This window comes from Psittacula echo (assembly GCF_963264785.1).
Source record: "Psittacula echo genome assembly, chromosome: Z".
NCBI classification, from domain to species: Eukaryota; Metazoa; Chordata; class Aves; order Psittaciformes; family Psittacidae; genus Psittacula; species Psittacula echo.
This window is the reverse complement of record NC_137742.1, coordinates 24,281,399-24,305,599: the sequence shown is the minus strand read 5'-3', so window position 1 is coordinate 24,305,599 and position 24,201 is coordinate 24,281,399. Positions and strand designations below refer to the sequence as shown.

The 24,201-nt window shown below is 39.5% G+C and overlaps 1 protein-coding gene across 6 annotated transcripts in view; it reads right to left on the bottom strand.

Moving 5' to 3' along the window:
• ERBIN (erbb2 interacting protein) overlaps positions 1 to 18,765 on the bottom strand; it is a 116,961-nt gene extending 98,196 nt beyond the window's left edge. For 4 of the 6 annotated variants that reach the window (XM_080636976.1, XM_080636980.1, XM_080636981.1 and 1 more), the window contains exons 1-2: positions 18,705 to 18,765; positions 18,105 to 18,196 (exon numbers count right to left, since the gene is read on the bottom strand). The gene's annotated coding sequence lies outside the window, so the exon portion shown is untranslated. Of the gene's footprint in view, positions 1 to 12,789; positions 12,897 to 18,104; positions 18,424 to 18,704 lie in introns of those variants that run through there. The other 2 variants (XM_080636977.1, XM_080636978.1) reach the window with 2 other exon arrangements.
• Between the last annotated feature and the right edge of the window lie 5,436 nt (positions 18,766 to 24,201).

The following is a 24,201-nucleotide window of genomic DNA, read 5'->3' as shown; positions in this document are numbered from 1 at the left end:
AATTTTTAATTAAAACATATGCTGCCTAATTAACACCAAGAATCCATTCCAAATCAAACCCCTGATGGGCAGATCACTATATAAAAAAAGCACTCAAGTTATATGCAAGTTATTAACTCATTTCCAGAAGAGTTATGAGCAACCAGGACTTTTCAGAATAAGATAGATTTATGCTGTTGAATGCACAAAATCATCCCTTGCAGACAACATCTGACAGAGGACAAGTATTATTTGGGCTGTAAAGACCATTACAAGAACAACTCCACTACTACATTTGTGAAAATCATGCTGCATTTCAAAAAAAGTTGCAAATTAAAAAACATAAGAAATTTTTATCATTTTACTCAATTTCTAGTCTTCTGTTACTGATGTTTCTTTTTTTTGCAATAGCTCTACAGCATGAAAGATCAGGGTCTGCTTAACTATATGAAATTTCGTTTAACTATTACAAAAAAAGAACGTGCTGTTAGTAGTGCTATCAATTACTTCAGCCTTTGAAAGACCATATCATAGAACCCATGCCCATCACTACTAATATTACGTTACAATCTAAGGCCATCTGCTGCTTTGACTAGACTTACTGGAGGAGCATGATAGACGGAACATTTTAGAGAGCATTATTCTCATTTCATTACACATTTCACAAAAACCCAAAAAGCATTATTACACTACCATTTTAGCAATATAGGTCCACGTACTGATAGCAGTGAGCAATGGAAATGATCGCTTAAAGAAGCAAAATTCATTAGAAATATTCCATTAAGTGAGCTTTAATAGGGTCAAAAAGGCTATTTGAGATATTTGTAAGTCAGTTGTGTGTATAATATCTGTGTATAAGATCTACGTACCTAGCATTTACCTTCTCAAGGAACAGAAAAAAAAGGTACTACATGATTATACCTTTTCCATTTCCTTCATCTACCACAGCAAAGTAAAAAAGGTTATCTAGATTCCTTTCATGCACAGTTTAGCTGAAACCATAAGCCCAAACAAGGCAAGAAGACGAATTTACAAATTCCTGAACACAATTACTATGAGTGCCCATACAAAATTGATAATTTAACAGCTAAAATAATGCAATTAGATATAACAATAAACAAATGTTCTCCAAAATTATGTTCTAAAAGCAAGTAACTACTTTGTGTATCTGATTTTTTTCCATTAAGTGGGACAAACAGGATACGTATAATTACAAATAACACATACACATTAATTTGCCTATATTGCAAGAAGTTGTTTTGACACGTATTTATTACACTTCTAAAAAGTCAGAAAGAAGTGCTTAAACATACTCAACTACTATCCTCCAAAATGTTCACAAAGAATGTGGTTATATAGAAAGTCAGACTACTGGAAGCTAGGTGATTGACAGCAGAGGGCATCAATTTGCAGGTACTTTGTGAGATTAAGCATTTGCTGTTGAGTAGCTGGACTTGTTTTTACACAACATAAACACCTAAATTTTACACTGGATTCTAAATTCTTCTCCAGATTAACAACTTGATAGGAGGGGAGGAAAGAAGCCCTCTTCATTATTATATGTTAGTCTTACTAACTTTTGCTTCACTACTCACTATAGTTTCAGCATGGAAAACTCACGGTTCGTATCCAAGCAACAATAACGATACCAAAAAATTTATGATGTTAGCTGAGAGAGTAATTCCTATTTTGATCTTAAAATAAAAAGATCTTAAAACATCCATTTTCCCTTCTTATTTCAGGATGTTGAGATGTATACATATATGTATATAATGTAAACACATATACCTAAAAAGCAGTGTGTATCTTGTATTCTAGTCATACACCAGAATAAACATAAAAATACCTACAAGTTAACATGACCCTTTGTTGCCTAGCATTTGAAGACATGACAGATGCACTAAAACTAGACTCCAGTCCCTCAAAAGTCTCTCTTACTCTTCCCCAAAAGAGACACTACTACAGCATTTAAAAAAAAAAAAGGGGGGGGGAGAAAAAAAACGAAACCAAACAAAACAACACACAAAACCAAACAAATGACCAACAAAAAAATCCCAACCAAAACCACAACAAAGTAGGAAAAAAAAAATCAGAAGAAACATAACTTTAAAAACAGAAAATGTGAATGCAAATCACAGTTTTTCAATCACATACTCCCTCGGAGAGGGAGGGATGAATTCAAACATGAAGTTATGCCAAAAAGGGATACACATGCCCTTAGGTTCAGAGTAGATTGCAATTTACCACACTCTAGATTCTTATTACAGATAGACTCTCACAAATGAAGTACACATGAAGGAAACATGAAAAAAATGTGCCATTGTTTCATGCCTGTTTGCAAGGCCAACAGACACTTCATTTTTTAATTTCTAACTAGACTGAACGCATTTTTAAAGAAAAAATCTTAGTATATTTTTAATCTGGGGAATGGGAGAAGGAAAAAAAAACCAAACACCACCACAACTCTGGACCACATTTAATCTTACAAAACCAAACCTTGGCTTCATAAGATGAAATTTCAGTCCCAGAGAATTTACTATCATTACACTAGTTCCTGCCAAATATGAAGATCATCACCATTCAGAACCTACTTTAAGAATTTGCTATCTCCAAATCCTGCTTAATCTTTGTACTTCATAATTTGGAAGAAAAACTAAGTTATCTTCTCAAATATAACATTCAAAATAATTTGGGACAATATATTCTGCTGAGCTTTATTTCCATCCTTGCATTCTTGGCAAAGAAATTATCTTCCAGCAATCACTATTATCTCTGATGTGCTACATGAAGTACTTACCAATCAACCAGAAGATACGTAGTTATTCTGTGGATTAAAGAGCAGGGCATACAAATAGACAACTACCAGAATAAGAAATAGCTTATCCACTGAAGGATGTTTTCAAATCTGTTGGACACACAACTATTCCAGTAAGCAGCCAAGTCCAACAAAGCTCTCTTGCAGAAGTAATTGTTGCTAACTACTTCTAACGCTAATTGTTGGAGTGTCTGAAGAAGAAAAAAGTCCATACAAGTCAACTTAAATGTTTTTCATGTAATGGCTCTAAGAAATTCACTGCAAGGAGCAACAATTTAAACTCTTACATCAGGAAATTACCTCTATTTGGGACAATAGGAACTGGGATACTTCTCCCCCCTTCTATTAGATAGGGGACAAAAACTCACTAGTGCTTTTCCACATCATTCCAGCCTAGGCTCTTCAGAGAAGCAGAGATTAGCAGAGAATCAGTCTTAAAAGGCTAGTGCCAACACAGATGTGTTTCTGTTTACCTCAATTACCCATCAATCCACTTCTCCCCATTGTATGGGCTGGGCCCTTCTGGGAGAGAGGAAAGATCAGATGCTCTGTCTCCTGCACTTCATGACTGCAGGACAGCCAAGTGAGACTGTAGCCAACACTACAGGGGACAGCAACTTCACACCCAGGTGGCAAATTTCCAACATATTAGAACAATGAAACTAAATGCCTCCTGTTCTTGTATGTGCTTCCCCCTATATTAAGTTCCACTTTTAATCCCTCCATAAATTAAGGTGGTTCTACATTGCCCATCTGAAATGAAAAAGTAAAATTCAGTAATGGCTTCTTCGCACAGTGTCAGTGACAGACATTTCCAAGTCCATCATACTACCAAGGATAATGCATAACATACAAACTTGTTTACAAATCATACTGACCGCCCATCACCTGTCAGTTCTCCATTCACACTAGCCTTGGGATCTAATTTGAAAGCAGAGCATCCCACATTCAAATACTGTTGATCTACACATTTCAATCAAGAGATTCCTCCAGACTATGAAAAACATAAGGCTACCAGAAATCCCTAGGAGCTAAAGAAGCTAGGTACAGAAGTCTCAAGAGCAAAAGGTCTGCAAGGTAGCCTTCAGGAGAAAAGGACTTCATTACTTCTTCGCCTTTTCCAGTTTCAGTTCTTAGCACAGTTAGTTATTTCTCTCCGCTGCAGCAATTAAAAACCATTTTGACAGATAGGCATAAAATTCCCAGCCTACTGTTCGAAGTCTAGAAGTCAACCTGCATATAGCAAAAAAGCAGGAAAGGTAGGAGGTGGTACGCTTTAAATTTGCCAGGAGAGAGACATTACTGGGTTAGTATCCCAGTTTTTAACTGCCCTTCTGACTATTTAAGGAAGAATAATTCACGACCTTATCAATCATGATGAAGAGGAACATTTACATTTACTGTGACCAAGTGAAAGACTATTCAACAGCAACTGTGACTTAAAAGGCAAGCCAGTTCTCACTGTGCTTAATTCAAACTAGAGACTGCTAAAGAAAGAGTAAGCTCTGCTTTTCCCTCAAACCTGCCTTTTATTAAATCTAGGGTTCACACGACCACACCATCAGTGTCCAATAGTAACTGACCTGCAATATGTCAGGAAGAATATTTTTCTAATTAGATCAGCTTGCTCATCAACTCACTGACCTTCAGTTTCAAGTCTTCACACAAGATGAAAAGGATCCAGACACAGCAAGGAAAAGGAAACGTATTGCCTGTGTCACAGGAGATGCAGCAGAATGTAAAACTACACATTCAGTCACTGGCTTTCTTTACTCCTTTAAACTAAAGGTGATAACTTCATTATTACTGACATGTATTTTAATGCTCACAACAGCACATGCTGGTAGCAAAATTCATTCACATAGATCACATTTAATTATTTACACTGCCTTGGATTCATAGTTTTGGTGAGTTTTTTTCTGAAAAGAGTCAACCAGTGAAGACAAGAAGTTTAGGGAGTAGGGATGGGAGAATAATTCAAAAAGGAAAAATTAACTATGCTAAATATCTCCAGGCAACCAAGAAGCAGTTAAGACAGTCAGGTCACTAAATACTTATGGTCTAGACAGTGACTATGTCAGCAGTTCATGTTCCACACTCTGAGTTGAGAAGTGAAATAACTATTTACAAGATGTGGTCTGCATAACTGCAAGGCACCCTTACTCAGCAAATGCTGTGCCTGTTTTTGCAACAAAAAAAGTCAATTATTTCCCCACAAAGCAATGCTTTACATTTATAACAGGCTTGAGGGAATGAGACTGAAGTATACAAAACAGACCATCTCCCCAACATGGTAATTTAAAATTTATTTACACTTACTTTCTTTTAACCAAAAAAACCCCTTTTAAATTCCAAAGTGATCAAGACAAGAAGCTACTTTGCCAAGAAGTGTTCATGACAAAGCAAGTAAGTCCTGATAGGAAGAAATGGAAATAGCTCTTTCTTAATTAAAAAAAAAAAAAAAAAAAAAATGTATTCCATGATGCTATCTTCTGGTCTGCTCCCAGGTCAATATTATCAATGTCTTGGAAGCCTAAAGAGAACGAATACATTCAGGAAGAAACCACAAGAGACAATTAAATAAAGCATAACAGCCAATATGCTTTTAAAAGTCACAACAATTTTATGTCACGGTTAATTAAATCACACAAAGTAGAATTAAGTTGCAAAGTACCTTAAAAAAAAAAAAAAAAAAAAAAAAAAAAATCAAGACAACTCTAACAAAAGAGGTACTGGGTAAATCCATGCACTTGGTTCTACAATGCTATGAACAGCACAGAGGTATGTTAGCAGGAAATTTGGAGTGAACTCCAAAGAAGGAAAAACTAAAAAAATAAAAAAATCAGTAGACTCCATAGACTTGCTTGTCTATTAAAGCCAGAATGGCAAGCGCTTTGATGAGAGTTTAAGTTGGTCAAACAGTTAAAAAGGACAATATACTGTAACTGCAATTTGCCACCACTTCTAGGTTCTGAACAGCAAAAAACAGCCTTGTGAAGATTACGCTTTGTGGAACTGCAGTAACATTATGATAGTCCAACCACATCATCAAGTCCAACCACAACAAAGATGTTTCCAAGTCCATTTGAAAATTAATTCCACTTACCAGTGGTGAGGACTGAACTGGGAATAGGTTTTTAACTTGACATTTCACACTAAGAATGCCAGCAAATCAGACTCTAGAGAAATATCAGATACCTCTAAGGTGGCAAGGCAGAGGGGGAACACCTACAGATACTTGCTATGGTGCACTGGAAGTACATTTCAGAAACACAGAGAGAAAACATAGACCTGATAGAACATTTCTCTGCACTACTATTTCTGGTACTTCCTACAGTTCAATAGCTACAGAACAGTGTTATAGCCACTGATATCTGGGAAGAGAGTAGAAACACTGGAATGAATTGTGCTTGAGCAGGTCAGGTCTCCCATCAGCTAGTAGGACCATTGCCCTTCATGAAACAGAATTTGGTGACTAGAATGAAGACAAACATCACACTTCACAGAAGAACAAAAGCTGAAAAGAAAGAAAGCTGTTGTATACCTGAACATGTTTTCTGTAGATTTTCTCTTAACTATCCCAGAGAAGGCTGAGACAAAATAAGACAAATCACAATCAGGGAAGACAGATGGACTGCCAGAACAAACAGGAAAGCACACAAGAACCCAGCTGATGTGAAGCTAGACACAAACAAGCAACTCCAGAACTTGCTTTTGACTGTATGCCTCACCTCTCAGCACATGAGCACATTCCTAGTTGGTGGTATCATTATCGTTGAAGAGCTAAAAATTTCAGGGAGCAGGAAGGGTAGAATTTAGAACAGGAAAAGAAACACCAGCATCTCCTTTTCAATCCAGGAGGCAGGAACATAATCAAGCTTCACAGCTAAGCACTTAATATCACAAAAAAAAAAAAGAAGAAAAATAAAAGCATAGAAATTATGTTAATTATGTTCTCTTCTACAAAAAGAAAACACTTGCCTTCACTCTCTTTTTTCAGGGACCCATCACTTCTTGCACAAGACAGAACAACAAGAAGGAGCTTACATAAGATAATTCACTGAAGTTAATTTTTAGCTGTTGGTCTAATCATAGAGATGGAAGAGAAAAAACAAACGAGGAAAAATAACATTCAGAAAGGACAAGCAAAACTGCTTTAAAGATACTTCACTCTTCTGGGCTTAAGAGCTATAAAATCAAGGCTTTCAGATTATTTTAGATAAGAAAAATCTATGCAAAATATTAGCTAAAAACTGATCAGATGGAATTACATCTTCTAGAGAGTCACGTATTTTTCTGTCAATTAAATTTTTAATATCTTTGCCTTCCAGGTAGGAGGAATCAAAGTGACTAGCACCTCCCTTGCAAGCAAGGAATAATATGCAATAAAATGCACTCTGCCCTGGGCTTGTTTCTTAATAAAATAACAAAATCCTGGAATACTTGGAGCTATTAGTTTTAAAGGTTCCCACTTCCTGTCTTGAGAACTTGCGGAATTACAGCTTGGGCAGAAGGAAGATCCTTCACTACTGATTTTTATTTTCATCAACCCTGGTTTGCTATCAAGCAATTACGTACAATTGTCACAAGAATGTGAACAAACATATAAGCTACCAGCCTTTACTAAAAAAAAAAAAATAATAAATAAATAAAAAGGAGAAGAAAATTAAAAAACACACCCCACACCAAAAACAAGCAACCAACTTCCAAAACCACACTGAATACCTGTATCCTGTGCACAGGCCTAGATATCCATGAAGGAAAACACAATACTCTTTTTCCTATACAGCACACCTATTGATAACCTCCTTGTTCCACGTTCCATCTATGGCATACGTTAATCAAGAGGAAAATAGGGTATGGAGAAACAAAAAGTAGTGAAAAAGCTGAATGTTTAAGTCAGCAATTTATATTTAAAAATATCCTCAATATAGAGGTTCTTTTTTACCCCTTCCTTCAGGAAAGAAACCAGATTTGGGGAAGAAAAAAAAAAAAAACCCAAAAAAAAAAAAAACACAAAAAAACAACAACAACAACAAAAACCACCCACAAAAAAACCCCAAAACAAACCACCAAACCAAAAACATAACAATCACATTCTGTTTCGCATGATATTTTTATTCATTTGACATATGTTGCTTCCTGAACAGATTCAATGTATTTTGGCATTCCAGAACAAAACTGCTCTAATCATGTTTGGCACTTCATGTACAATGCAGCCAGGAAGCCACTCCTTAGACTATGCAGCCATCTGCAGCAAATACCAAAGCTTTTTAAACAAGCAAGCTGCACTGCTGTAAATATGCAGTATTTCAATATACAAGAAAAGTTCTCATCTATTAACTAGACTATCCATCTAATTGCTTGCAGATAAATTCAGGCAATCTGCAACACATAGGAGATCAGCACAAATGAAAACAGATGGGGCAGGAGGGAAGAAACTATTTCTTATCACAAGATTCCTGGTTAATTATTTTGCTTTCTAAATCATATGGTGCATATATTAAAACAAAACAGCCCCTTATTACCTGCTTTACATACATTCCCCCAAAAAAAGTAACTGCCAGAATTCCTAGCTAAAACTAGGATGGAACAAACAACAGAAGTCAGAAGAACATAGCAGGCCCAAAACAATATGAGACTTTGAGATACAAAGCAAGCAGAGGCTGGATGCATGGGAGGAATAACCACACTTAAAACCCTCTAGCTAATAAAATGGATAAACTGCCCAGAAAGACTGCTGCATCAAATCTAAACAGGCTTCACACTTTAGTCTGTGGTAACAGGAACACAAATGGAAATACATTCACAGATCAAAGTTCAAAAAAACACAAGTGCATGTGGGTATGTGCATTCCTTCCCATTTGCGGATTGTTAGATTTGAAGGAAAAAAAAAAAAAACAAAAACAAAAAAAACCCACCAAACAAAAAAAAAAAAAACAACCCAACCAAAAAAACCCTGTATTCTGTATTTTCCAGATTCTAAGCATCTTCTCCCTCTAATTTATACGACAATTATGACACATTTAGCTCAACATTATTCTCAGCAGTTTTAAGTTGCCATCCTGGGCAAATAAAGGAATCTCTGACCTGTACTTCTGTTCACTAGATTCTTCCACATTCATTTGACAACTGATACATAGATCCTGATTTATTCCAATCAGTTGCTCACATCTGTTATTTGCTCTTCTCTGCATTATCTGTGGCTCTAACTACAAGACTTTTCACACCTCCCATGTGTCCAAGCACTGTTATTCTTGCCTTCTGTTTACTCAGCTTTACTCTCACAATGCGCATTTGATTTTTGTCAACTTACAATCTCTTTTCACTCCCACCACAGTAATGAAACTTTGAAGCCAATTTTTCTGAACAAAATTATTTTTGTCTTTACTTAGTCTTGTGCTCCTCAAAGCCAACAGATGATGATAAAAGAAAAAAGAAGAGCCGTTATTTTTATTTTACTACATCAGACATTTTGAAGATCAGACAAGCAACTGTTAAAACAAAATTAACCGAAGGCTACTCTTGAATGGCTTACAAAGTATATTTGCCTCTTTAGACAGGGAAGAATGATGCCTTATTGCTTACAATACAGATTTCATTAACTATTTGGAATCCAGGCAATTATATTGAAAGTGCTGTTATCTTTATTATGTAAGATAATAATTCACTATGTAAAGCCAAAAACAATTTTTCACCTGACAGGAGGTTTAAGTAGAACTAAGATTCTTCCTTCCCATCACAGTGCAAATTATAGCCTCAAAACTGAATTCAAAGTTGATTTAATAATAACTCAGCTTAAAGCATTACTTAACTTCTGACATCCTGTGCTTTCTAGCATGAGAAAAAAAGAGTTATAATGTTACTTTGACACTACTGAAGTAAAAAGTGGAACAGTACCGTGCTGATTTGCTATTAACCTGTCATCCTCCTTTTCTCAGAATAGGAAAACCAAGCAAAATAGCACAAAGTAGGAATTTCAGAAAATTTCATAACTTTGATTTCAAATAATTTGAATTGTCCAGTGCATACTTCCCTTCAGGCTCCCCAAAGATTAAAAACAAGTTAATACAAGTTTGGGAAAAATGGATAACGTTCTGATTTTGAGTAAAGGTTATTACTCTGTAGATTATTTCATACTCTGAAGCTGAAACTTAAAGCTTCATCAAGATTTAACACGAACAGAATGATGGGTGATCTATGGATCTAAAATGACCAAATATATGTATTTTACTTCAGTGGAAATAGGCAGGGACTTGCATCATCTGGGACAGACAAAGCACAGCGAGCAACAGAATGAAAAATTCATTGGTTCTTGGTCAGCTGGTTTATGTATAGAGAGAAGTAAGTAACAGAACAAGAAACACGTATTGATTAAAGACGTGTTTCTCTCCAATTCCATAACATTTTTTTTTTTAACCTGATCCATTGGACAGGGCCATAATACTTCCCTTAAGACACTACAGGCTGCCGCTGCAAAACCAGTTCTGTAACACTAATGTCATGAAAAACTACAGGACATTTGAAATTTTGACCTCTCCCATAGATTTCCCACAACAAAATCCCGTAGAAAGGTTTCCTTGCTCCACTGCCTCTCTCTAGTAAGAGCAACATTGCAAAAAGCACAGAGGAATGCCATGATTCACAACACTTCTGCTTTGTTTTAGTAAAGCAGGACAAAGTAAAGTGCTCCTTGAAAATGAGAAGAGCTCATCCAGATATATGCAAGCAGAAAAGTAAATTATTCTCATCTAAGTCTATTAAAATCTATTTTAAGTCTACCCTGCTTTTCTAGTACTTGTACTGCTTATATTTTCATTTATTTAGATGAAATCTCTGGTACTGGACCCAAAGCATTAACATCTAGATTAAGAATACTGCACTGGAAGAAAAGGATTTTCTAATAGCCACAGAATGCTCCCTCCCTCACAGAACACTGCTCAGAGATGAGACAAAAAAAAAAAAAAAAAAAAGTTTCCTAAAAGACACAAATAAGATGCCCTGTAGTTACACAATAGTATAGTAAAATAGTAAAGTTCTGCTAGTTTATCCCTCCCCCGTATCATTTCTGATCGTATGCATCAGAATCAGAGCCAGATGGCTTGCCAAATTCAGAGTTCCAGTTGATTTTCCCTTCCTTCACACTCCCAGAAAAGGTGGAAACACACACGATTAACCATCTTTTTCTTTTCTTCCTACTTAAGAGTCCAGTTCTTCACTTAATTGTTACCTTGTTTTTAACAGTTTCCCAACACCTACACGTGAATCAACAAAAGTGACCTTTAAGTAAAATTCTAGGTTTGTTCCAAATACTATTTTCTAGAATTCTACACTTATTTCCCTCTGCCTGTAATCCCTCCCAGATGATCTACTAAAGAATTCAATAATTACTCAGAATAAATCACCCTCTATAAATTTAGTAAAGCACAAACTAAAGTAAATGGTATAAAGACTGGATAGCTATGAATCAGAAAAATGTGAGCTTCTTAACTTTCTCCCTCAGAGGCTAATTACCAAGCTAACAATCCAAGTCACTACAGACTGATTTGCCACAGCAAGCAAACATGCCAACGGCAGGGTATCAATGCATATGAACAGCCTTCTGCACATTCAACTCCTCCTTCAGATATGCCCACCTTGTAGGCCAAAGTGGAAACTAATTCAAAACCTGCATGTTATACTCTGTAGCATTAGCATGGAAGGAGTATATACAGTGTTTTAAGTCAGGAAAGATTTACACTGCTATGCTGCCACACTTAAAGTTTACTTTTACCGAAAACACAGGCCTCAACCTTGTAAATACTTTTGCAGCCAAGTTTTTTTATTTTGGGGGTTGTTTTGTTTGTTTTCTGTTTTTGTTTTAACCACAAGCATGCATGAGCATGTACAATTTATTAAACATAACATTTCTACAGAAGGAAAAAACCCTATAATTTGCATTAGTATCATTATTCATTACAAGTTCTTCAATATCCAGTTTCAAACATAAACCTCCATCCTATCCTCAGGGTTACCTGTAAGTAAATATAGAAGACCTGCAGTAATTTAATCAAACTAGTGAGAATGTGCTGATCCTCTAAACTGTCATTTCTCCTCTTGGGTAGAATAATGCCAGGACAACTACAGACACATGTGGGGGGAAAAAAGCATTGCTCAAAGAGTTTATTAGCAGCCATGAGTTCTTTTAGCAGAAGTCTTCCGGATAAGCCTGGAAACACTTTCCACCATCCAAACACTTTAAATGGCATCCACAGTCATTTTGGATGACTGAACCTGTAACTGACATTCACAGGCATCTGGCATTGCATTTCAGACAGTTGTTCAGATATACTGATGTAGCCCACAGCATCTATGCTTTGCCTTAGGAGACCTGGAAGTTTTGGAAGATATGTACTGAAAAACTCCAAGGACAAGGAGGGCAAGAAAGAAGAAGAAATAATGTCTGCAACTAGACTAAACTTAGACTCCGCATTATGAGACAGAGGACTAAGCTGAAATATGACACTTTCCTTTGAGAACTCTCTGTGAAGACAGAGCCCCCAGTGCAGCTGCCACAGGAACTTCTTTGGCCAACTAGAGGGGAAAATTGATGAGCAGGCTCCAAGCTCAAGGCACAGTACTTCAGACACTAAGACCATCCTTCTTCAGCTACCTTTAACATACTAACAGAACTTCAAATATTTTGAATTTAGTTATTAAGGCTGGAGCTTTCCCCACCAAGGAGAATAAGGCCCTGGCCACTTCACAGGGAGATATAATTTAACTCTTAATGTGGAATGGGCTGTGTTTCATTTCAAGTATTTGTAACTTTTACTAACTCTTCAAACCACTTCAAAGCTTCTTCTATTCCTAAAGCTATCCTCAGACAACTGACACAAAAAGTAGTCACTGAACACAGGAAGACAACTATACCCCTACCATCTACTTCAAAAGTGCAATTTTAAATTTTAGAGAAACAAAACTCAAGACTCCTAAAACAAGTATTTCCTTCCTACCTGCTTATTCCTAGAAAGGAAATTCTACTCGAACAGCTGCAGTTTCTCCCACTGGAAGCATGTGATAGCCCAGACAGTCAGAACATTCACTACTTGTACTATGTCTATGTATCTCTGTTCATTCCATCTCAGCCAACTTCATGACAGGGCCTACAAGACATGAAGCACAGCACTGCACATACTGAACCATACAAACTTGGAAAATTCAGAGTGCTTAGAAGACTTTTTTTCTTTGAAAAGAAGCTCATGCACTCAGTGAAGTCAAAACTGATCACCCTGAAGATAACTGATCTACAGTTTCTTCCAGTTATTATTCTCACAATGTGTATCTAAATAAGGGAATCTTAAAGAATGTTTGCTTTCAGCAGTTTGTTTTACTTTGCATATATAATATAGCTTTATGCTTGCAGAATTAAATTATACAAAAGAGTGAAACAAAAGCTGGAGAAACCATAGATCTACTTACAAAAGATGTGAGAGTGTATAATACTGGGTATTTAACAACTGGGAAACTATGAAAAAAATCATGCATTTTGGAATCACTTTCCTTCTTTTTCATGGCTTTGATCTTACTGGTACAACAGTTGTCCTTGCTATTGTAAGTAATCTTCAGTGTTTAGCCTGTGCCTAATCATTGGATGGAACAGTGGAAGGCACAAAGCATTCCCCCGGACTTCCCTAATCAAAGTTGTGTACACCACTTGTTATCTAGTGTTTTCTTGGCAATGCCAGAAAACAGGATAAAAAAGTATGGCCATCCCATTCATTGTCTAATTAAGCAGATAAAGAGTGGAAGAGAGTACATACTATCTTATCTAACTAGATAGAGCATTCAAACACAAGAAGCTCCAAAGGCTCAGTTACTTTCTGACGTTATTACAACTTCCAGAATAGCCAAAGCAGCCAAGACAGCTCAGACTCTGATTAATCATCACTTTTTGTTCCTATGTAAAATGATCACTTAGTATCAAGTACCTACAAATCAGTAGGTACAATACAATACAAATATAGAAAGAGCTAGTTTATTTTTCAACATAAACTACCCTAGGGGAGTCACAACACTGAAGTTCTCCAATATAAGTACAAGTCAGTTTGGTTTCATTTAGACCAAATGAACTGGTTTGTTTAGTTTTATTTCTCAATTATGCAAAGTCACAATGTCTTTTTAAAGGTGGAAAGTGCAAGCTGGTGTTGAAACACCATGCTTCTGTATTACCTTCAGAAGAAGTATGGGTGAAATTAAACAGAGTAATAAGCCAAATACCCATATGGAAATTTAAACACCAGAAAAAGAAGTATCTTACAGAAACTCACTAACTAATGAAGGGAAGCAGTAGAAAAAGCAGAATTATCCCAAGATGTCTATATAATAAAAATACCACCAATTCCAGCATAGCAATATTCATGTTTAATTTTTGTTAGCAGATGAGATTTATAAATCGTTCCTAAAACAGCTTCCTTACTTTCAATTCTTAACATTTAAAACATTTTACTCACAATACATGAACAATCTATTCTTAATTAGAAGTAAAAGCTGTATTTCAATGAACACAGGCAAAAAACCCATCACACTTATCTTGTCATAAGAGCAGTCAAGTTCCTCTATATATCATCTGTCCCTATATAATCTTAAAGTCAACAGTATTGCTTAACAATTAATTATTACCAAAGTACACTAGGCAGTGTTATCTAGGCCTACTAATTTTTACTGATACTTACCCAGCGGCAGACAAGTGTGCCACCTGTGCTGATACAGTGGGCTCTGCATGCCACCTTCACATTTGGAAACTGCAGTGGCTCCCCAAGAGGTGAAGAAAACTAGAAGGACTGCAGGAAATCCACATGTGAAGCTTTCATCAAAAAAAAGTACTTGTTGTCCAGAACTTGGTCAGAGTCTGTTATGCCATGCTCACAACTTACCCACAACACTAACAAAAAGATACACCTTATGCATTCAAAACATTAAGCAAAACTCTCAATCAGTTAAACTTTCAAAGTTGTAAAAGACATAATCTATACCTCGTAAGTGTGCACTGGACTTCACAGATGCTCCAAAGACACTAAGATAGTATGCAATAGGTTGCCACAAACAGTGCACATTCTAAATTGGGGTTGGAGTGAGGGGAGTGTTGTATCTACAGCCTATTTACAACACAAATTGATTAACTTTTTACCTTCAGTGTTTTCACTCAGACACGAGAAGTGTTGTCTGACATATTGTTTTACTGACTCCAAAGTTGACAAGGTAAAACAATGGTGTTTCTGAATCTTCATTTTCCAAATAATCCACTCTTCATCTCCTGTATCAACTGCTACCACCAACATTTGCATGCTCACATAGGAATACAGTCTGCTATTTTCATATAAGTATGAAAATATCCATAAGAGCAGCTTTTCTGTCAACTCGACTAGTTACCCATTCAGAAAAGGTCAGATTTGTAATTCGTATATGTGGAGTAAATGGCAGACTCTCCTCTAGCAGATCAGGTTATTCCATAGGGAGAATCTGCTGAAAATATGACATATCAACCATTTGATCTTTACATAACATTTTCCCTAGAAGATTTTCCTTTTTGCTTGGGAGCAGGAAGGACAAAAACAAAACAAGAAAACAAAGCAGACAGCCAGTGATTCATTACACCCGAACAGGAAAGCTGAGTTGAGGAATTTGCTCCCATCGCCTTCTATTTCTAGAACCTACTGCTAACATGCTACATGTTAGCATGTTAGCAGTAGGTTCTAGAAATACTTAGCTTTGATGTTCCAAGCATGGCTCTTTATGCCTGGTACTACAGGCTTTGAACAAATTCTACTGAGGACAAAACATAATACTGTTTTCTTACACCACCACCTTATTAATACACTATGCAACTTTCAATCAATAACACTTTCTCCATGGAGCCCCTTCATCGATTCTGTATGAATGTGATGTGCAAATGAATACCCTATAGAGCACTGCATTTATACCAACCATTATCTGGTAGCATCTTATTCATAAGACAAATCTATTCATATTTTTACTAATATGATAATCATCCTAATGATAATCATATTCCATGGCATGCCATATGCTGTAACTTCCAGCTATTTGATTGCAAGCATAACTACTTAAAATTACCGATGTTTACTTGAGCTTAATTTAATTCATGAGCAAGGAACTGCCAGGTCAAAAGAATGTTTCCTCAAGTCATCAGCACGTACCTATGAAAGTGCTGTTTCAAGCAACATGATCTACCATACGTCTAGTTAAATCATTTCATTCGTGATGAATATTATTTTATCATCATTTTATTCAATATGAATATCAATGTCAGACTGATTCTCAGTTGAGGTGGTTGATCTTGAGAAAGAATACACTCCTTCATAACTCCTAAACTATGTTAATGACATGAATGGCATTCTATGATATAACCATTAGCTCTAAGCAGTACTGAATTACACTTTCATCATTAAAAGGGGCTTTATCCATAGCTACCATGGTGACAAAACACTAGCGTAAAAAGTTGTGGCTCCACTACAAGGACCTATTCTTCTACATGGCATTGAAAAATATCAAGATCATCATGAGAAACACAAAAGGTCTGAAATGAAACAAAATTGCATCCATTACGAACATAGTGGTTTACAACTAAATTTGTCATGCATTGCTACAATTCCCCATTCCCCACACCACCCCACCCTCCCAAGAATCTGGAGTCATTACTGGGACTAAAACACTGCTTTGGAAAGTGATCGTTCTTTGTAAAAGGATTACTCTGTTTAGCCTTCATTGCTTTTCTGCCAAGTACAAGCCATATAAGGAAACTGAAGTTCACTGCCATTTATTTTGTTCAGCCCTTTCTGATGCCTAAGAATAACTCTTACTGCTGCCTGGAAAGGTAAGTCTATAAATTGCAAGCCAATCATTTACTTGTTATCAGCCACAGAAGCCACTTTAGGTCAGTTAAATGTTAACATTTTTCCTCACAGTAGATCAAACAGATGGAGCTGGGTTAGTAACTTTTTCCTCCAGTACTACATTACTTGATGCTGTTACAGAGCTACACATGTAGGAGTGCTAGAAATTTGGCATACAAATTACTTTGCCCAGGCCTCACAAATACCAACATATCTCAGGCACTTGAGAGACTGAAGCACACAAATCTTATCTGACCAACACACTGCTTTTGAGTCTGACAAACAGGAATAAAAAAAAAAAAAAAAAAAAAGCACAGACCTATGGCTACCAGATCATTTTGAACATTCACAATATGATAAATACTTTGCCTTCACAGAAGAAATAACCAGTAATTGCCTCTTTGAGGCACACAGAATGAGTCTGTGGTGAACAACACTTCTTCCACTACATGCAACTAGTTAGCATAACTTAACCAGCACCAGCAGTACAAAACCTTACACCCAAACTTCACACTTGGTTTTCCACTTCAAACAGGATGCCTTTCAAAAGTTATGAAGGGCAAAGCGGTCATCAAAAGCAAACAATGCTACATTAATTCGGAGGTTCAACTGAACGTAATTCTAAGAAATCAGACCACTAGCTAGCACCTACTTTTTTTCTCTAATTGAGGTTCTTAAGACACACTTCGCAAGGATCAAAATGCAATACAGACCTCTCCTGTACAAGCTGAAAAATATGCAGTGCAACTCGTCATCCTGAGGACAGAGAGGGGGCGGAGGGGAGGAAGAGAGGTGGCAGCAGCAGGCAAGGGGGAAAACTGCGACAGCAGTTTTTACAGTCTTTACAGAAGACTACGAGGGCACATTTTTATAAATAAATTTAACATGTATCTTGAAGAAGACCGTCTAGACGCTAACCGATATTCCAGAAAATAAAGCAAAAACAGGGAGCGCCAACCCTCAAGATCTTTCCATTAAGTAAAAGATATTACCTTCTTTAGGACTTCCTTATTTCCCGATAAGTTAATTATACTCGCGGGGTTAGCAATATTTTTGGAAGAGAAGGAGGCGAAGCAGCAGAGTCAGGGAGTGGAGCAGTTTCAGTTCAATACCTTCCCCGACCGAACAAAGAAACTTCTGTGTCTGAGGAGCTTAAAAACTTTCAATCTCCCCAGACTCCTTCCTCAGCCTCCATGAAACCAGCGACTACATTCATACAAAACAGCACTTAAGCGAGAGGGGGGAAAACACAAAGCACAGCTAACTAAGCGAGGCGGAAAACAGAGAAAAAAAAAGGCCAAAAACAGGATATCAAAATGAAGCGTGAACTCCTTCCTTCTTCCCCACCCCCTTCAGCAGAGGCAGGATTTTTCTGTTGTTGCTGCTGCTGCTCCCCAAGCCTTCTCCATTTAATTTACCTTGTCTGTCGAGCGTCTAAACCAGATCCAGCAGGCAGGAGTTTCTTCCGACCCCAAAGAAATGTGTTAAATCCAATCGAGTTTTCTTCTCGCTAGGAGGAAAAGGGCAGAGAAGGGAGAAGGGGAGACAGGGGGGAAGGATTAAAAAAGAAATGAAACAGTTTACGTTGAGGACGGGGCGTTCGCCGACCCGAGCGGTCGATGCGCGAATGTCGTGGGGAGAGTAGCAGCGGACCCCGACTCCTCCCGGACCCCGCCGGCCACGGGGTCTGGCCCGCGGGCGGCCCGACCCGCGCCGGCCCCGCCCGGCCCCGCGACCGCCCGGCAAAAAACGAAGCCCGGCAGCGGGACCGCACCGCCCCACACACACAGCCAGCCCCGGCAGCACAGCACGGCCCGCCGCCCCTCGCCCGCCCGCCGCTGGCCGGCCTGCCCGCCCGCCTTCCTGCCGCCCAGGCACGCTGGGCGCTGCCGCCCCACCTCTAGCTCCTCGCCCAGGGACGCGTTGCCCGAGCGCGGCCGATACCCCAAACCTCCTACACCCCTCAGACCTCGCCGCCGCCAAGGGCAGGAGGGGAACGGGAAGGCCACCCGGCTCACCTGCCCGCCCGCCGCCGCCGCCCTCTCTCCCCGCCTCCTTTCGCACACTTCCCCTTCGGTTCAGCCTCCCGCCCCCCTCCCCGGCCTCGGAAGCGGGGGGCCCGGGGAGGCGGCGGAGTTGTGGGGAAGCGGAATGCCCGGGAGCAGGAACACGACGGGGAGCAGGGTGGTGTAACCGGGGAGGGAGTTGGGGGCCGCCGCGCCCCTGCGGCTGCCGGTGCCGCGCACTGCCGCCCAGGCCGGCGGAGGCACTGCAGCGGCGGGAGCGGGCAGGCGTAGCGGGAGCGCCCCCACTGGCCGTGACGGGAGGAGAGGGAGAGAGAGAAAGGGAGGGAAATGGAGAGAGAGACCGGGAGGGCGGGCAACGCCACCGCCAGGTCCAAGGAGCCTCCCCTCCCCCCCCCACTCACCGATATGGGGCTGAGTGCGGGAGGCCGCGGTGAGACCAATACCGGGCCAGGGGCGTCGTGAGGGACGGGCCGCCGCAGCCAATGGGGCTCTGCGGGGGGCGGGAGCGGGCTGTGGAGGAATGGGGCGCAGTGGGGGCTGGCGGCCTTGGCGCCGCGCCGGGCCTGGCTGAGGCCGCGGCGGGAGGCGGGGTCTAGCGGGGAAGACGTGTCCCGGGGCAGCGGAATGAGCCCTCTCACTGCCTCCGCCCGATATGCGGCCCGCGCTGGGGACGGGTGTGGGACCTGATCAGTGAGGTCCGAGTGCCTGGTTGGGCCCTTCGTGTCCCAGCAATGGCTCGGGGCTGAGGCCCCTGCGGTGGGATGCGGATAACGCTGGCTTTCCTCCATCGCACTGGGCTCGTCAGTTGCCCGTGCAAATGCAATCCCCAGTGATAAGTTTCCCTGGGCGTAAGCATCTCGGGTTCCTCGTTTACTAAGCGCACATGCTGAATGCAAACCACTGATCTATCACGTGGGGAGCCTGCCATCTTGGGTTGGTGGGCATGCCGCAGCTGCCACTCTGTTGCGCCTTAGACTCCCTTACCCTCAGTTACCAGGAGCTGAGGGAGCAAACATGTCTGGTGGAAAACTAACAGCTTCCACTCAGACATGATGTTTGGATATGTTACATTAAACTAAAATAATGCCACATATATAGAATCATAGAATGATTTGGGTTGGAAGGGACCTTAAAGCTCATCCAGTTCCAGCCCACCTGCCATGGGCAAGGACACCTTCCACTACATCAGCTTGCTCAAAGCCCTGTCCAACCTGGCCTTGAACACTGCCAGGGATGGGGCAGCCACAGCTTCTCTGGGCAGCCTGTGGCAGCGCCTCACCACCCTCACAGTGAAGAATTGCTTCCTAATGTCTGATCTAAACCTACCTTCTTTCAGTTTAAAGCCATTCTCCCTTGTCCTGTCCCTACATGCTCTTGTAAAGTGTCCCTCTCCAGGGTTCTTGTAGGCCTCCTTTAGGCAATGGAAGCTGCTCTAAGGTCTCCCCTGAGCCTCCTCCAGGCTGAACAAGCCCAGCTCTCTCAGCCTGTCTTCACAGGAGAGCTGCTCCAGCCCTCTGAGCATCTTTGTGGCCTCCTCTGGACTCACTGCAACAGGTCCATGTCCTTATGTTGGGAGCCTCAGGACTTTGTTTCACATAAACCTCTGAATGCAGTTGTATTTTCAAGTATTGCGACACCCTCAGTACAATGTGATGGTACTGAAAATGCTGTTAACTGCAACGAGTCATGCACAAATATATTTGAAAAGCTGCCAGTGAGTTAACTGTAGGTCACACCACTTCAGTATTGGTGTTCATTGGTTCGCAACGGCACATCGATGGAAATGTTTTTCTGTTTAATTTCCTTGATTGCTTGAAATGGGTGTTCAACAATACCTGTTGTGTACACAATATGCCATTTTAACTGTCCTGGAGCACAGAGTTCTGCTCAGCCACAAAACAGCACATACAGCTGACAGCAGGGTGGATTTGTACATGCTGTTCACCTTATGCTCCCTGTTCACCTTATGCTCCTGAACTGTGTTCTGCAGAGACCACATCTAAGGTGGTGGTTTTGTTCTCAGGCCCATTTAATCCCTGGCTGCTCTGCTGAGACTGCCACCAACTAAGCTGGGGTAGTGTTTTATTATAATAATCTGTTTACTGAGAAATGGACAAAATTCTGAAACATGCCATTTTACATGAGGTGTTGAACAACAAAGTAAAATGGTGTGTCAGGTTAGTATTAACCTGCCCCTGATTTTACCATGCAACTAGATGTGAAAAGTCCTTTAAATCCTCACCACTCTCTGAAATTAACTCCAATTGATACTTCCTGTTCAGGATCATTAGTTGCTTCATCCAGTTTCTTGCAGTACTTCGAATGAAGAAAGTTTGATCTTTAGCAACAATACATTCAGTTAATCACATTTATGAAAGTCCACTGTTTGGTTTTTTTTTTTTTTTTTGAGGCTGTTAGTTGTTTGAAACTTCTTGCCTGTGTATGGGAATTGTATACTTGAGTATCCAGTTTGTATCCAGATACAGAAAATCAGCATCCATTTTTACTAGGGTAATAATATTCGCTTACTGTGTTTTTCTATTTTTCTACAAATAGTCTCTCTGTTTTTACACAGCATATGCCCTCTTTGGGGTCTACTTATATGACTAAAATAAATAATTAAACTAAATTAAAGACAACCATCAGAGTCTGTAAAAAATAAAATTATATACTTACATATATTTCCCAAAACATTAAATCACTTTAATTTCTTCTTCTTCAGACAAGCCATTTTCTTCAAATGAGTCAGCTTTGGACTAAGGCCAAGTATGAGAACTTCACCCACACTGACAACAGATTTAGAATTTCTCTCTATAGTCCACTACACTGGTGTTATAATAAAATTACTATTTTTTTTTTTTTCTCATGCAAACTATTGATTATTGTTGCCTAATACCCAAAAATATATCCCTATCATAATTAAGGTTAAGGGCTTTCTGTAGATGATGTCCTCCATCATGAACTTTTCAAGACACTTCTTTTATGTGTAAAGTAACATAACTTTTAATGAGAAAATGTTCTTTGGCAATGTTTGCTGCAAATTGAGAGCAGCCCTGTGGAGAAGAACTTGGGGGTGTTGGTTGATGAGAAGCTCAACATGAGTCGCCACCATGCACTAGCAACCCAGAAAGCCAGCTGTGTGCTGGGCTGCATCAAAAGAAGCGTTGACCAGCAGGTCAAGGGAAGTGATTGTCCCCTTTTACTCTGCTCTTGTGAGATCCCACCTGCAATACCGCATCCAGGTCTGGGACCTCAAACACAAGGGGGATGTGGACCTGCTTAAGCAAGTCTAGAGGAGGCCACAAAGATGCTCAGAGGACTGGAGCACCTCTGCAATGAAGACAGGCTGGGAGAGGTGGGGTTATTCAGCCTGGAGAAGAGAAGGCTCAGGGGAGACCTTAGAGCAGCTTCCAGTGCCTAAAGGGATCCCACAAGAAATCTGGAGAGGGACATTTTACAAGAGCATGTAGGGACAAGACAAGGGGGAACAGCTTTAAGCTGACAGAGGGGAGATTTAGATCAGATATTAGGAAGCAATTCTCCATTGTGAGGATCTGAGTCACCGGAACAAGTTGCCCGAGAAGCTGTGGCTGCCCCATCCCTGGCAGTGTTCAAGGCGAGGTTGGATGGGGCTTTGAGCAACCTGGTATAGGGGAAGGTGTCCCTGCCTGTAGTAGGTGGGTTACAACTAGATGATTTTTAAGGTCCTTTCCAACCCAGATAATTCTATGATGCTAGAAATTGCCCAATGCATTTATTAATGCAGCAGGACAACAGATGGGTGTGGGAAATCTATAGCAACTGTTGCTCTCATGTTGAATTTTCAGTAGTAACTTTAGTTTCAATGTATGATACTATTTCACTTAGGGGTTTAGCCATCAAAATAAAAGCCTAGCCAAAGTCTACTGAAACTATAGCTAGCTAGACCACAACTCCTGAAGACATGTTACACAGACAAGATACAACTATCTATACAAATTGAGAAAATACCAGGAGTTATCCCAGGGATTTAAAAGTGCTATAAATATCAAGACAGTTTTTAGATTACAGCTTCAGCAGAGTCCCCAGCAATATTAATTCCCAGAGTTGGTATCCCAGTTACCAAATAATTACAGATTAAGTGCAGAAAGTACAAAATATAGAGTTACATAATGAGTCTTTCAAGTGAGAGTATGCCACTGATCCCACTCAAAGTTTAAACAAATTCTCCATGCACAATTTAACAGCAGACACCAAGCCCAAACTCTTCTCATTCAAACTGCTATTTTTATATTTGAACAGTTACACTAGTAAATGCTGCAACAACATGCAGCTGAACTGAAAGTACAATTGGTGAAACAGCCACCTCTATGTTTGTCCCGTTCAAGAGTTCAATGGTCTGAACAATATATATACAGTTTTTCAGAATAACAGGGTTTAATTATATCTTTTCATACTAGTGTTGGTTGTGTTCATGCATTTTCACTTGTCCAACAATTAGATTGAAAGGCCTGCAGGGTAAGCACTTCTGCTTATTAAATGATCAGGTAGTGACTTGAATGGTGGATTTTAACTTGTTTTGAATTGGGCCTTCTGGACATCATTGCAATATAAATAATAAACAATAATTACTGGAATTAATAATTGTCTGAAAGACCTAAGGATGCAATAATTAATCTTTTCTGTAACAAATATATACAGAAGTTTATTTTAGATACTCTAATTTAAATTTGCCCGTGGTCCATAAAAATGTCTTACTGTAACATTTTCTGATTTGATGTGACTTACAACTGGATTACACCATATTTATGCTGGCGAAATCCACACCAAACTGGTATAATTCAGTGGCTATTAAGTCTTGGAAGTTCATTGCTATGACTCGCTAAATGCATATTGCCTATCCACTATAATTAAAGAGAAGCTAAGTAAACAACCTCTGTTCAGTCTAACTTTGAAATAATCCCAGATTTACACTGCGTTAAATATCGTGCTATGCCATGCAAAGTTTTCTCTGTAATTTGGTTGCATTATTTTTCGAACAGTAAAATCAAACTGTGATAATTTTAAGTGTATTGTGTGACTAAGTTTTGGAGCATTATGCAAGTACCAGCAGAAAACCTTTGTAACTCTACAACTTATTTTGTATATGCTATGTTCTAGAAATGGTTAGGAATGTTTTAGAGTTATTTTTAAACATTTTATTGTGACTTTTTGTTTGTATTTCTCTTCCTTGGTTACCATGGGTGAGCTTCTGAATCCTGACTGAGAAACTTTTGGCACAGTGTTTCACAGGGAGGAGAAAAGACAAAAAGGTGCTGTTAAGGCAACTCTGCTTTTGCCTGATTTGGACTGCTTTGCTCCCAGACAGTCTCCTTAACACTGACTTTAAGCTATGCGGCAGCCGTTTAGCCTGAGTCTGTTTTGACAGCTGATCCCCTCACATAAATCTTCTGCTGGTCAAAACAAATAGAAAGGAATGAAAATGCAGCCATGCCATGTGAGGACATGG